The sequence below is a fragment of the Panulirus ornatus genome, chromosome 22, assembly GCF_036320965.1.
Source record: "Panulirus ornatus isolate Po-2019 chromosome 22, ASM3632096v1, whole genome shotgun sequence".
In the NCBI taxonomy this organism is placed as follows: domain Eukaryota; kingdom Metazoa; phylum Arthropoda; class Malacostraca; order Decapoda; family Palinuridae; genus Panulirus; species Panulirus ornatus.
The window spans coordinates 15231481-15243403 of NC_092245.1; positions in this window are offsets into that span (position 1 = coordinate 15231481).

An 11923-nucleotide genomic window follows, 5' to 3' on the forward strand; every position below is an offset into this window, starting at 1 on the left:
ACTACTACTAGTACAAATAATAATAATAATAGTAATAATGATAATAATAATGATAATAATAATAATGATAATAATAATAATAATAATAATAATAATAGTAATAATAATAATAATAATAATGATAGTAATAATGATAATTGTAATGATAATAATGGTAATAATGATAACTATTATCATTATTGTTATTATTATTATTGAGAGCGGGGGCTGGAAATCCTCCCCTTCTGTTTTACATTTCCAACGGAGGAATAGAGACGAATATGTATATAAAAAAAATCATCATTACTATTACTATTATCAAAAGTTTTATCATTTCCATTATTTTGCAAAAAAAAAAAAAATATCAGAACCCTTTTCATGGAGGGTCCTTCAAATTCGAGGCTGCAGTCATGCAAGAAAAAGGAACTGATGGACTCCTTTTCACAGTGTAGAAACCAATGACAGAACTCCTTTCCCTCTGAAGGTGACTGGCATATGGCTCGCGGTGCCCCGGTAGCACCAAGTTTAAGCAAGGACGCAGCGTTCGAAACTCATGAGTAGTTTTTAAGGTATCCAATTACTGGAAAAAAATATATGAGGAAAACATCTAGAAAACATTTATTTCTTTTTTTTTTCTCCCCAGAGAAACCAGTGTATAATCCTAGGTCTCATAGTGTTCTCAATTTTGCCAAACGAGAAGGATATGATTTTAGAAATCCGACAGTATACAGTACCTAACTAGATTTACTTCATCTCATCTATCTTCTTTTTTATCGACATTTTGTCTTGTTTGATTTGAAGATGCTAAGAAAAAAATATTGTAATAATCTTGTCTAAACAATTTCAACTTAAACAGTTTAGGCATTCGTGGAGCATTAGATGAAGATTAATTCTAAGAAATTATCACTTAATTCCAAATGGATGCCTAGAGTATCATTATTTTTTAAAGAAATATACAAAAAAAACCATATTCATATAAGTATTACGCGAAAATTACAGCTGTATATATATATATATATATATATATATATATATATATATATATATATATATATATATATATATATATATATATATATATATATATATATATATATATATATATATATATATTAACGGACTACGTCTTCTTGTGGTTTCACCACAAGTGAAGAAGTCACCTTCGGCTGGGCTGTGTCATCGTCATTTGACGATAGGGAGCGCATAAGTCTGGTCGTGGAGCTTCAAAGGGTTCATCACCTCCCTGCCACTGATCGCCTCGCCTCCTCAAAGCTGAAGGAGCCTCCCCCCAAAAAATGGAGGAATCTGGGATCATAAATAATAATAATTTGAATATCGTCATTCAGGTATAGTAATGCGATGTGATGAAAGATTTCCATTGGGGGAACAAAAAACACACATGATCCAAGCATCTTTAGAATGTTAAAAGTCCTTAGGAATGACTTATACAGATTTACAATATACAAAAATTTCTTATGCTGTTGTATATGACAGATCGTATCCCTCTTATACCCATGATATTTTGAGAACATTCTTAAGCTTCTTAAAGTATATCCTCAAGCTGCTTAAAACATATCTTCAAGCTTCTTAGAGTATATCAATTTTCTTTAGATAATTACCTATTTTTTAGAACATGATCTTCAATGCAAAATCACATTTAAAAATAATATCTAAAAAGCGAAATGATAATAATCATATATAAAAAGCAATATTCAATAAACGAAATAATAATAATCATATATATATATATATATAAAGCAATATTCAATAAAGAAAATAATGATAACCATATACAAAAAGCAATATTCAAAAAATGAAATGATGATAATCATAAATACATCCCGATGACTTGTGGATGTAAAGGAAATCTTACGAATTACAGCGTAAAGCAATTAAGTACATTAATTGGAATGATACACTGACCATAAATAATCAATTTAAATGCTGCATTAGAGGACACTGCTTGATGCGAATGCAAATCAAGCACCGAGATGTGCGTTCTCAAGCCCTAGCCTAACACATTCTCTAAGCAGATTAAATTTGCTGAATAAATAAACAGGTAAACGAAAAAGCAGGTATTTCTGAAAGCCCTTTTGAGATGAAAAACAAAATTGTATTATTCTATCTTCTATATGCAACTTTTTCTATGGGATTTATCATAGAAATGATATAATTATGTCTCTCGTTATCTTCCGCAAAAAAATATCATCATTAGATTTTATTAAATGTAGTGTTGCAATTTTCGAAAATCTTTAAGAAATTTTGTTTCTTTGGGGCATATAATTATAACATGAATTATAGAACGAGATTGGAAAAGGGGGGGAAAAGTATAAACGTAAGTAAAATGGCAATATGTCCAAATAAGCCACTGGGAACAATGAAAGAAAAATATAAAATGTAATACATGGAATAAGATTCGGGAGCGGAGGTTCCTTTTAGCGGCACCAACACTCCGCGCCGCTGTGCCGCTACCCGGGGCTCTAACTGGAGGAGGGAGAGAGAGAGAGAGAGAGAGAGAGAGAGAGAGAGAGAGAGAGAGAGAGAGAGGAGAGAGAGAGAGAGAGAGAACCTGGTTCCATCCATGGACCCCGCCCGCTATGCTCCCTCTAAATACACACAAAACTTGAGGGAATACGTGGAAGGCTGGCTGGTAGTAACTCCGCTGTCGTTCTTCGCTTAGCCGTAACGTAATGAACAACCTCCCCGTAAAGAATCGGTCCTGAGGCTTTAACTCAGGCTTTACCTTGCTGCCATGGGGAAATATCGCCTCCCCGACGTCTGTAAAAGGTGTGTGTGTGTGTGAGAGAGAGAGGGAGGGAGAGGGAGAAAAAGTAAGATATTCACAAAGTAAACTTTACCGAGGAGAATAAACGCAATTGGTTTCGACACCCGAAATAGGTAGAATACGTTTGTGGAAGCCCAGTTCGGGTGTGGAGAGATGGAAGTCGGCAATATTGGCGGGAGATATATCGGGTACCGAACGAATAAGTCAAGGGCCTTTTTGAGATAGTCTCGAGAGCATCTAAGCGGAGGACATTGGCGCCTCTTCGATTCACCGAGTCTACAAAATGCTACGCGATGTTTTAAACCTATGAAAAAATACATACGATATGGGTTGAATTCAGCTTTTGTTTTTCCTCACAGATGTTTTGGAATTCATTGACTCTATTCGTCTCTTTCCATTTTCTTGGAATATGAATTCTGCACAAGGAGAAAACTGGGGAACCTAAGGAAAAATTGGGAAAAGGAAAATGAACGTAGAGCCGACCATCACCTCAAAGGTAATCCTTGAAAGAATGCAAAGGACGTGATAACAAAAATAATCCCAGTAACATTCCTTAAGCAAGACAATAAACAGCTGCGTAACAGGAGGGGGAGGAAGGAAAATGGAAAGGAGATGGTGGAGGAGGAAGAGTTAAAGAAGCATAGAGGAGGAATAGCTGAGTCTAGAAGGACTGGTGACAGGGAATCGTACAACTGAGGAAAAATAAGAAAAAGACAATATAACGGAAAAGAAGATGGAGGGAGTGCAAGGACAGGTGGTGGTAGAATAGGATAGATATGTTAAGGAAAATGAAGTAGGAAAAATGCAGATGGGAATCTGACTGATGACGAAGAAATAGGCCAAATCTGTCAAAAAAGAGAGTAAATAAAGATGAAAAACAAGATGTGGCGGATGAACATGCTAGACAAAAGTTTCTCGACATTTATAAATGAAAAATGTATAAAAATGGAGTCGACGTCACAACTTGGAAAACATGTAAAAGGAAATGATATAACAAGGTAGTGTCTAGGAAGACGAGTGTGGGTGAGCGGAGGACCTGAGTAAGAATCAGAACAGAAGAGGAGCGATGGTGAACGACGGAGAGGAGTGGTCGAAGACGCGAGGCATTTAGCCCATCGGGAAGTGGAGCAGAGGAGGTGAAGGGAGAAGAAGAAGAAGAAGAGGAGGGAGGGAGGGAGGGAGAAGGCAGACCGCAATATGGGAGAAGAGCGGCTGGGGAGGGAAGACGAGGAGGAGGAGGAGGAGGGAGGAGGGAGGAGAGAGGGGAGAAAAAAATGCAGAGAATCATTAAGAAATGCACTAACATAACTCGGCGGACGTTAACGCAGCGTACTTTCAGCAGAACAGCATTCCTGGCCGGCGGAGCAACAATAACACGGCTCGCTCGATGGATATGTTGTGACTACGCACGGATTCAAGCGGTGGCTCCTAATTGTTAAGGGACGGCGGCGGCGGCGGAGGTGAGTCGCGACGACGTAAACACTCATAGTCATCTCAAAACTGTGGAGGAGGAGGGAGAAAAAAATAGTGAGTGGAAAGAAATTTTTTTTTTTAAAGAAAATCGTTTAAAATCGTGAGGGGGTCGAGAGGTGTGCGAACCAGGAGGGAGGGGAATGGAGCGGAAGCGTCAGAAGGAAGCTTAAGATGTTATAAAGTAAGTGACTTTTTCCTTTTTTCTTCCCCTTTGGTTATTTCTATGGTCTTCAGCTTGGCCTAGTGATCCCTTTACCTGTTTGCAGATGCTGTAGTGAGCTTCAGGAGTCGCATTTCGCTTTTGAATTCTTACATATTACTCTTATACGCTTATATATATATATATATATATATATATATATCTATCTCTATGTATATATATATATATATATATATATATATATATATATATATATATATATATATATATATATATATATATATATATATATGACTGTCGAAAGAAATGGACAAAACTGTGCTCTGTGGTGCGAGACAGCTGCTGGCGAACCTCAAAAAACTAATACCCTTGGTATAATTCCCGGGTCCAATTTAACATCGTAATATTTAACCTCTAACGCGGGAAATATACCCACTAAACAACCTGTGAACGTGAGAAAAATACATCCATTTCCCCCCCTCCTCCTCCCCCGGGCTCCGAGGAGCAGCCGGCAAAATAAAGAAGAAACAAGCTGAACAGGACTTGTGTTGGGGGGAAGGAGAGGATTTTCCAGAGTCGAGGGAGGGGGTTCTGTGGCTTCGTCAGCGGCGGTGGCTGCTACTGCTACTGCTGCTGCTGACGTGTGTCTCCCTTCCTTCCTTCCTTCTCCTGTCTGTTTTGCTCAAGCAGAGGAGAATGCGGCCAGTCAGTCAGTCAGTCAATCTTCCTCTCCTCTCCTTTCCCTCCTCCTCCTCCTCCTCCTCCTCTCCTCTCTCCTCCCCTACCCCTCCCCTGGAGTTCGCCAAGCCTCTGAGCTCCGGAGACGAGGCGGTTCAGCGCATAAACCCGGTTTTGTAGCGTACTCAACCACGCTATAAAGTGACGTCACGCCGCAATAAAATGACGTCAGGTTTCGCTGGTTTGTGTGACGTAATACTGACGTCACTTGAAGCACCGAAAGGGGATGAATGAAGGGGGGGGGTGAGGTGTTGGGGGTGGTAGTGGGGTTTCCCCTAGGGGGGGGGAAATACGCGCCCGGTGACGAGAGGGTGACTGGTGTTTAATGAAGCTTCCTATAGTGTTATTAAGAGAGGGTTGACGTGGGGGGAGAGGGGGAGGGTGGAGTTAGGGGGTGGGTGGGATGGGGTGTTGTTGGTGTGGGTGGATATTTTTCCACGTCCCTTTCCAGACTGTTTACAGACGGTCAGCTGATGATCGTGTGTGTTTACAAAATAAAGCCAATCGATCCCTTCACGGCGGGCAGTCGTGTCCCACCTCAGATCTGTCGCCAATTGCCGATAAAGTCACAACATCTGTTGAGATAATTGATAATAGATAATTTCGTTGGCGATGGCATTGTGCAGTAAATGATAATTTGGGTTCTTAAGACATTCATTCCCCTCCTCCTCCTCCTCCTCCTCCCCTTCGTTCCTGATTTCTCTCTCTCTCTTCGGCTTTCGGGAAGGTATTTCTGCAAGAGGTCCTTTTCAAAGGGTCTTGCTTTCATTTCAACTTTTGGGAATTGAAGAAATTTTTGTTCCTCGGCGGCAAATTGATATTTCAAGATTTAAGGCCCGGGGATAAGTTGCCCACCTGCCAATTTGGCTCATATACCTATGATGGTCATTGCTCAGAATACGTCCTCTCTCTCTCTCTCTCTCTCTCTCTCTCTCTCTCTCTCTCTCTCTCTCTCTCTCTCTCTCTCTTACCAAACCTTACCTCCAGACTAACTCCTTTCCCAACACCTTTATGTCACTGCATAACGCGATTCATTAAAGAATACCAGATAATTCCAGCATTTTCAAACATAATCATAAATCACAGTTGGGGGAATTACTTTGGGGGAGGAGGGGGGCCTACTTCTGAAGTGTGTAAATGGATCCTTGTAAAACTTGTCTTATATCATTCTGGGGGGAGGGAAAACTTTGCAATTGAAAGGTCTTAAAAATTACGGAATGAATTGCGCTCAAACTTCTCCATGTGTGGAAAGAAATGGGAAATTTTTATCCATTCCTTACTTAGCGATCCATAACTTCCATGACTTTTTTTTTTCCTATGATATTGAAATACATATTTCATCTTCTCGACTATAAACCAGAGGCAGCGCCAGCCATGTTTTTTTTTTTTTTACCAGGGTGAAATTCTCTGTGGGGGCGAGTTTCCACTTTGTCCCCGTTCCCAACCCCCTTGAAATAATATTACGAAGCCAGTGGGGACGCGAAACAGAACCTCCGCCGCCATGAGAATTACATTTATCACTTTGCTGTAGCATTAACTGGTTAGAGATGATTGTGAATCGTACGTCACCCACGAAATACGAGGGACAGGTCTAGAAATCAGGGCGCGTGGTGGTATCTGGAAGGCTGGAGTGGGAGGAGCCGGGGCGGCGGGGCCAGCTCGCGCGGCGTGTTAGCATCACCGCCATCTGTTGGCCGGACGGGAAACTTACGAGGCCCCTGGCCTGTGGGCGGGAGTGGCCTCCTGCGCGGGGATGGAGGAGGGGCCACGTGACGTCGCCTGGGAGCACTCTCATTGGCTGTTAGGAAAATCGTTACTGGTGTGAGCCCACTTCCTTTACGGGACCGCCCAACCACACGAGGCCCCGCTGTCGAGGGCACCAGCAACGCTTTTTCTCCTCCTCTCTCTCTCTCTCCACTCTCCTCGTCTTTCTCTATCGCTGTTTGCCGAACGCTCTCTCTCTCCCTCCACCTCCCATGCTCTCTCTTACTCTCCAGTCACCCCCCCTCTTCAACCTCCCCCTCGCTCACTTCCCCCCCATCCTCCCGCCGAAGCCCCTCCTCCTATCCCACAAGACCCCCACCTCTACCCCTCCACCTCCCAGTGGACGCTGCCGGTCTTGCTGCTGCAACTTCTTCGTTTTTCTGGACTTTACCCGACATGTAGACCTTCAAGAGACCCTGAGGAAGGTCCGTGCCCTTCTCCCTACCTCTATGTCCTCCCCTTTCCCCCTTATCGACGCCAAATCTGTCTGTAAATCGCTCAAGCTTGGATAAAACCAGGCCGTTTTCGTAACGACAGCGGCGCAGAGCGCGCACACACACGCACGCAACGCGAGTCAAGGCCTTAAATTGTGTTGACTCGCTAGTTTTCTATCGTAGTCGCCCCGTAGGAAGACGGGAGACTGGATAGACAAGGAGAGACTTAGTGGAACGACGGAAGATGGAAAATAAGGCGAGAGGACCGGTTAGAAAGCAGTGAATGAACGGATGGACAAGAGAGGAGGAAGGAAAGACTGGAAGAACATACACAACATATACACACAGCCCCGTAGACGCACCCATAAACGCGCTGTCTCTCCCGTCATCCAAGACATCGCGGGCACAATCGCGTCTGGTTCCTTAGATCAGCAGTACGGCGGCTACTGATAAGAGATATGAATGTAATACTGAGGGAAATGACTCCGTTGTGTATGTAGCAAGACTCCACGTTAACTCGATTTACACCTATGTTATTTTTTTCCCCCTTTCCTTCCCTCCGACGCGCAAATGCAAAAGCGTTTTGTGGGGTCCATTTGCAAAGAGAGTTTGAATATGAGATTTCTTGTACCAGGTTGGAAAAATTATAAATATACTAAATTTTCATATATATATATATATATATATATATATATATATATATATATATATATATATATATATATATATAGGCCATGATATATTCTTAGATAATAGGGATGATTATCTAATATGATAGATAGTATTTAATGCTCCATAGACAGGATCTGCAAGAGATAAACATTCGGCTGTATAAAGTCTGCTATAATGGAAGGAATATTTTCCTATGACTTGACCAACTGTCATTTCCTCATGAGGGATTATATAGCCTGGATACAATTGCCACTTGATAGAGAGAGAGAGAGAGAGAGAGAGAGAGAGAGAGAGAGAGAGAGAGAGAGAGAGAGAGAGAGAGAGAGAGAGAGAGAGAGAGAGACACGTGATAGAGCAAGGAGGAGAGACAGACCGCACACACAGACACTAAGCCAAATAAACCTACCACGCTAACTGCCGTAAGGGTCTCCGGGGTCATCTAGTTCGTAGGGGCGGACGACCCTTACGAGATCCTTCGCTTAGCACCCTCTTGCCTCACATATCTCGGCCTTGCGTGTAAATGATACTGACGCTGATTCAGGCGGACAAATGAACGCCCAAAGGTCGACTCAAGTCTGGCATGGCGCTATCATCCACGGGATACAGTCTTGGGATGAAGTGCTGGCTGGGATGCACTCCTGGGATACAGTCCTGGGATGAACTGCTGCCCGGGATACACCGCTGGGGTATTGAGGTGGATTGTACTTGGCTCTGGGATATACTAACTAGTGGGATATTTAATATCTCTTTATATATATATATATATATATATATATATATATATATATATATATATATATATATATATATATATATATATATATATATATATATATATATATATATAAATGTGTATGCTTTTGCCACACAAAACAAAAATTCATCATCCCAAAACACCATTGAGAAAACCAACAAAATGCAAAGGAACAAGACCCATTTACTTGTAGTAATCTACAGTTTTGGCTACTGGCCTTCCTTGACAATGGTATCATTAATTAAGTACTTACACAACATTCAGAGATCCTGTATTTTATCATTAGCCTAATGCAAATTTTCATACATCAATTAATTAGCATTACTGTATTATTCATTTTTTGCCATTGTTGTTTCCGGATCTATCTTATGGGGTATAATTTTGCATATATTTTTGTCTTTGCCTTTGCAGGAAATGCTTGTAAGGAATCTCAAATTTATCATATCTGAGGAATGATTAAATTTATATGTGTCTAATTAAGGCATTAAGCAGAAATTCTAATAATGACTAGCGGCTGTTCGTGTCTCACTAAGATTATATTAGGATTAACATTATAGATTGTTAAAGGCAACGTAAATGTTGAGGACCAGCTTTAAGTAATGTAACCATGGACACATAATAACTCAGGTGAGTCAGAATAATATTTCAACTTATGTAATAGAGAAAAGAAAATGGGAAAATGAATTTAAATCACAAGAACAAATGTGTATGTATATATATATATATATATATATATATATATATATATATATATATATATATATATATATATATATATATATATATATATATATATATATAAAGAAATAACTCAAACGACTGATTCAAATTAACAGGCGAACGATTGCAAACAACCATTCTACCCACACCTTGAAACACACCAGAAGGACATTCGAAAAGAAATAAAGTGTCAGTATGACAAAAACTCCAGCCAGAGAGGCCAAGCTGAAAATGTGAAAAATATTATTAGCTTGGCTTATAAGTGAAGCAAGCTCAGTCCGTTTGCGTGTGGCTCTGTTGGGGGGAGGGGGAAGAGCCACAGCACGAGAGAGGCTCATAAATTAATTAAATAACCACATGCACAAGATTAAATAGGAAGAAAAATATGAACGGATGTGCTATTTCTTCGACGCCAAATTTCTCCCAATAATTTGGTCATAAATTCATTATATAACAGGGGTGGATGATCATTCAAGTATTATTTGTTCTCAGATTTTTGTCAGAGTTCCTCTAACCAAAAGAATTCTAATCATATAAATTAAGGTAAAGAATGAGCATTTTTACTCTTTTTTTTGTATTATGTTTAAATTATCAGCGGAAGGTAATGTTGTTCTGATGTATGTGTTTTTGTATCTTATAGATTGAAACTACCATCAGCCAATGATTGGTAAGCACAACCAATCATAACTTTTTTTTATCAATTAGAGATATTCATTACTATTTTGCAATACGATTAGAAATCTATCTCAAAAAAATATGTCGTCGAATATAACTGGTACTGGAAAGACAGCAAGTGTATAAAAACAATATCCATGACTTTCATATAGGATATGGTATCGGCATTTTACTACAAAAGGAGATAGTCGTAGAAAATGTTTTGTTCCTATATCAGAGAAAATGAAAATTAACCTTATGTATAGATATGATTTTATGATCTTTTTTTCTTGTTGAAGAAATATAGATGCAAGAGTATGTCAAGTTTTCTGATAATCTTTTTTTCCCATTATGTCATATATCATACAAAATTTCTATATGTAAAAGAAGCTTTTCTTCTATTTCAAGAAAAAGCATATTTTCTGGATATACACGTACATTTTCTTTTTTTTCTTTAATAATGACCTATTCTCCTCAATGTCAACAAATTGGACTTGTGTGTAGTTTTCCCAGGTATTATTTCAAAATAAAACCGATAATTATGTTGGATGTTGTAAAAGAGTTGATTTGGACCATGACTACACCTAAAGTTTGTGGATAAATAACAAACTCTGAAAATTATTAATTTTTGAGCAGAATGATTGCAGTTTGAAATTGAAAAAGTTTGATTGATATGTTTGCATATATATATATATATATATATATATATATATATATATATATATATATATATATATATATATATCTATATATATATATATACATATATATATATATATATATATATATATACATATATATATATATATATATATATATATATATATATTTATATATATATATATATATATATATATATATATATATATATATAACACCTCTAAGTTCAATTCTTGTGTAGAATTAAGCATATATGGCTTCTCATACACATTATGATAATGTTTACAATTGTTCGAGGATGTATTTGCTGTTATAAGTACCAAATATGTTCATGGATTCTCTTTTCTTTCTCGATGAACTTGCTGCCAACAAAAAAAAAAAAAGAAGAAATGAGAGGGTGAAAGAAAAAGAAAAATGCTTGTGAGAGATTTAACTCGAGAGAGAAATTACTTTCAAATTGCTGTAAATATAATAAGCGAGAGGCTCAAGGCATTTTAAAGTGAAGGAGACGTGAGAATCATGTCTTCAATGTGGTTCCTCATGACTCCTACATGTAGTGTCGATTTTTTTTCTCTCTCTCTCTCTTCCTTTCTTATTTTTTCCTAATTTCTTTTTTTTTCAGTCATCTGACGGGATAATCCTGGCCAGTTTACTTGGACAACATGACTACCAGAGAGCCATAAATTTTGTTTAATTTTTTTTTCCATTTTTGTAATTTCTCGTTTTTTTGTGTGTGTTTTCAGAAGTTCTCTTTTTTATACATATCTCTTATCTGATACGATTTCTATGACATCAGTTTTATCTGCTCGTGCATGACGTAACTGGTCTCACCTACGAATGACGCACGACGCCTCCTTCAAACGAGCATTTTGACGCAAACGACCCAGAAAGGGAATTAATCTCCAATGAATCTAGTCCGGAACAATTTCTCGAAAAGTGATAATTCTAATATGCAAATGCCTACGCATTTATCCCTCGCCCCCTGGATGACAATAACTTCACCAAGACAGACGACCACTAATATAAAATTACCTACAAATCCTTGGCGTACACTTTTGTGGAAGGGAGTATGGGGAGAGGCCCCTTGTGAGGGGAGGAATCGACGACGATGGTTGCAAACTGGGAGACTG